Source organism: Electrophorus electricus, chromosome 23 (genome assembly GCF_041902795.1).
Source record: "Electrophorus electricus isolate QZ-2024a chromosome 23, ASM4190279v1, whole genome shotgun sequence".
In the NCBI taxonomy this organism is placed as follows: domain Eukaryota; kingdom Metazoa; phylum Chordata; class Actinopteri; order Gymnotiformes; family Gymnotidae; genus Electrophorus; species Electrophorus electricus.
The window spans coordinates 13,345,023-13,350,000 of NC_137519.1; positions in this window are offsets into that span (position 1 = coordinate 13,345,023).

Here is a 4,978-nt window from a genome sequence, read left to right on the forward strand (position 1 = left end):
CTGTCCATCTACCTCACCTCTCTTTACTGGCCCTGTGACAATAGCAAGGCCATGTGACTGCCAACAGCAGCAGGGTCCATTCTGAAGCATGTGTTCACATCCCAGCAAATGTTTCAAAATCCAGGAGATGCGGTTTCAACCTGCACCTCTTCAGGTCTCCAGTGCGCGGATGACCGAGACGTACTACTGAATCAGCTGTGGGGACTTCTCAGGGCGGAACGACGGAATGATCCGGATGGGTGCATCACCTGTTCCCCAGGGGAGTGAACCACCATTACCCCTCTGAGCATGCATGATCCTCGCAGCGCATCAGCAGGGACACACACCCGGTGTCTGATGATGTGTGTCACACACATTTCAGCGAGTGTCTGACTGCAAAGTTATTTTAAAATAACGTAAGTCTGATCAGTCATTTATGGTTCCCTGAAATGGGCAACTACATATGATAAAGGTCTGTGATTCCTATATGATTTACCCAATACAGACCTAAACACTTTTTGTTGTTTTTGGTTGGTTGGCTTGTTTGTTTTCATCACTTTATATCAAATGTGCTTTAGAACAGCAGCCAAACATCAAAAAAAAAAAAAGTCACTGTCCAGTTAGCCATGGGTTCCTCTGTGTTAGAGATTATCCTGAGCATGAATGTTTGTTTGTGTTTGTATGTGGGTGTCTGTATGTGTGTGTCCACTGAAGTTGCTGACCACCCTAACTAACAAATCTTCCTTTGAACTTTAAAGGGGTGAGGCTTCTCCATGTAGACTGTTGCTTAACTTCTGATCTGGCTGGGTGACATGCATCTACATTCACACTCACCACTTCTGTAGGAAGAAACAGCAAAACAGGAGTGGGTGACTCTAGTGACTCAATAATGACGTGTAATTATTCTCAACATCCATTTGATGTTGATACACTTACATGCATGCACACACACATATGCACACACACATATGCACACACACATATGCACACACACACATATGCACATACACACACACACGCACGCACACACACACACACACTCACACACACTACGCCTCCCTTGCTGCTCCTTAGTGGTCTTCATTTGGAGTACAGTGCTAACAGGATTCTGGTCACACCATGTGAGGCCCTGTAGGCTCCTACATATAGCACTTAACCACAACCTTAGAGCGAGACAGAACACCAACACAGTTTTATTAACTTAACACACAGAGGGAGAGAGAGAGACAGAGAGAGAGAGAGAGAGAGAGAGAGAGAGAGAGAGAGAGAGAGAGAGAGAGAGACAGAGAGCAAAGCTGCCAGCAGTGGGAGAAAACAGGGAGGGAAGCTTCCCGGATGGGGGGAGCATGAAGAGAGACAGCAGCTTTGTAGACATTAAGCTGAACGACAGTATTAATCAGAGACAGTGGGCTGACCGAGAGTCTGCTCAGAGCCTGAGAGCGGATCCTTTTACCAGCTTCCATACACTCACACAGAGTGTGGAGCCTTGCCCATTGATCCAGACTGAGAGAGAGAGAGCGAGAGGGAGGGAGAGAGAGAGAGCGGGGTGAAATACATTCACATACCCGCACACACACACTCATACACCCACATGCACCCACACACACACCATTACCTCTGCGACTCTACAACTGTACCACTATTGACTGATGGAGTAGAAGCTGTTAATATTATTTATGGAGGAGAGCTACACCTCTCTCTGCTTCCACCCTAGACCATAATAAGCCATAATTGATGGCTCCAGAGACGTGGTGCCCCCCCCCCCCCCATGCTGACCCTCCGGAACAGCACAAAGGAGACGGATGGGACCGGCCGATGTTATGATTGATATTATCAAATTACATAAGCGGCCTGACACTGGCCCGGGCCGCCGGGCTCAAGTGGGGGGCATTGATTTTTGATTAGGATGCCACTCAACACATCAAACTGGGATGAGGCAGGGAAGCAGAGCTCCACCTGCCCGCGAGCACACACAGCCTGCCTCCTGGAAGACACTTATTATGGGATGTGGGTGCTCACTGAGCGGCGAGACGGGAGGACTGTGGGTAGAGTTAGTAGTAGAGACATTAGAGGCTCAGGCTGAGGCGAACTTAGACAAGCCCAAGTGAAGCTTCTCATTTATGTGATATAATCGCATGTGCGACAGAGGGAATAGCATTCTGTGTGTGCATGTGTATAAATGTCTCCAAAGATTAAAAAATAAATAAATACATGAAGACAGTTTTAAAACGTACCCAGACATCATTAAACTAGTCATTGTGTTAATTATTTAAACCATATGCTCAGTGAACCAGACATCAAAACAGTCCAGTTTACAAGCCGGACACACATACACGAGCGTTTGGCTATGGTATAATCCTGTTTCCTATACACCTCCATACTGCTCCCAGAAGGTAAGCCTGTGTTTAGCACAGGAGACAGTAGTAAGCAGTGCCAGCTGTAAATAAGCAGCCTGGTGGAAGACACCCACCGTCCGGGCTGGTTACGGCGTACGCGCCCATTAAACAGTCTGGAACATCCCCAATGCCAGACTGCGTGCTCATGATGTTGGTAATATGCACAGCTTACACATAAAGACCCACAGAGCAGGCCGTTGACTGCTTTAATCCGGTCAAGAACCAGAAACGAAGCTAAAACCAAACAATTAGCCAACACACCAAAATCCAGGCCATAGTGAAACTTTCAGAGGGTTGGTGTTGATGTGAATTGTCAGAATGGTTTCTTAAAAAGCATGGTAATGTAGTAATCAAATCTTAAAGTGTTAGTAATCATAAAAGTAGTTACTGACCAAGTAAACACTCACTTAACCTCCCTCAACCTCATTCACCATGTGATGAGACTGTACCAGGATTGAGAACAAGGCCTGAGTAGGTGGGTCAGGCCACTCTACTCCACTCTACCTACAGCAGAGGGACATTTGTGTCGTCGTGTCACATTTCAACACTTTCTAAAAAGGAAGATAACATCATAGAAAAGGCTGATGATTTTTTTTTCAATTCCAACAATTATACCTAGCTCTTATCACAAATGTATGAAAGTGCAGTTTGACCTCATATTTAAGCTTCATTTGAATTTTGCCATTATAATAGAGTGAATTTATTAAAGTAATTTTAATTGCATTTACTTTTACAGTTAAAAACCAACTAAATTAATTTAGGTATTTTTAAAATAGTTTTTTTGTCTTTCTTTCCCTGTGCCGGGACCTCCAGGACAGGACATGATGGTGCCATTTCCCTTTTACTTTTATCGGAATGACAACGTGACCTTTCCGTTTGCCCTCTGCCATCATAGCGTCCTCTCCTGGAAAATGGAATCTATTCTGTACAGAATAAGACATATCAAATTGCCCCTGGCTATGTTCATCAATCCAGTGATTAGAAATGAATGCAAAGTGAAAAAAGGGAAAATTAATCCCAGATTATTTCTCTCACCTAGTCTCTTTACACGCATGCACGCGCACACAGTTCTCTAACAGTCTGATTTGTCCTAAATATCAACCACTGTGTACTCCAACAATGGGACAGCTGTTGCGTTACTCAGTCCTCTCTCTCTCTCTCTCTCTTTCTCACACACACACACACACACACACACACACACACACACACACACACACACACCTGAATTACTGAAGACAGACCGCGTCCAAACCAGGAGACATAAAAATGTGCTTTCTGTGCGCTGCTCCTGGTGAGACATGAAAGATGAGACAAGCGCGTGCATGAAAAACATATCAGAGCTCCCCGGGGCATCGCACTGCCGTCGCGTGCGCGCGGTGTCACAACGGCGCGCGCCACGCGAAAGTTTGTGTTCGCTTATGCGCGTGTGAAAAACGACACACAGCTCGAGATTTACGTGATTAATGCCTCCTCGTGACTTTTGTGACACCTCCGTTCCTAATGGCTCCCTATTTTAGAAACGACTAATTATCATTTCATTTCAGAGTTCTTCCCGTGTTTTTTTATTTTTATTTTTTTAGCTTCGTTCGGCAACATCAGAAATAACTTCAGAACGGCGCAAGCGTGGAAGGAAGGAGACTCTGCACTTCACCTCCTCTGGAGGCGCGAAGGACATTTACGCAGCTCGTAACTGTGATTGAATGCAAATAGGAGGACAGGCCTGGCGGTGCGGCGGGTGCTGACCGCTGGACACCCGCGCCAGCGCGAGACAAGGCCCGGGTTATGCGTTCCACACGCCCCCCTCGCGAACAAGCGTGCTTATTCATCACCGCCATATATCCCCGCATTCCGCGCAGCCAACGCAAAACAGAAACAAAACAGGGGGACGAAAAAGGAGCCATTGAAGGCAGCTTGGTGTTATTACTTTTTTCTCCCTTCCAAATTTCCAGACCCTAAGAAGGGACAAATTATAAGAGTGAGTGAAATATGATGGATGATTGGTTACATAATTACAGTATAAACATCACACCTCGAAATTCAATTAAGGTGTTATTTACCTAGCTTTTGCCAGAACACGCAATAAAAGGTCGGACTGCGTGGCGATTAATTCATAGGAAATTGATGTTTGTTTTCATAATACCATCAAGGCTACAACTAACTAATCCTTTTATTTCTTTACCTGGGCAATTCTTTATAGTCAAAATATCATGGCATACCGTATCACTCCTGAACCACTATCTTAGTTTTAAAGCATTTTATGCATAAAGGGAGGAGGACATTATTCCCAATTTCAGGCATTCCCATTTATATCTAAATTAGTCATTGAGACCAAAATGTTAATAGGGAAAAATATACAGGTAAGACTTCCATGTGAAGTGTTCTATTAGCCCGAGTCTGATATACCTCTGTCCCTCATTACTATCTCAACCAATCACCTCACTCCTTGGCCCCATTCCAAGCCAGTGTGCGAGTGGGTTCAGGCTGTGAAACCTGGCAGATCAGACCGTATGGATTAGCCACCATCAGGATTAACACCTGCTGGATTAAAATGACCACACGCAGCTGGAGTGGAACTCATTTTATGGAGTTGATCATTTCCGTGC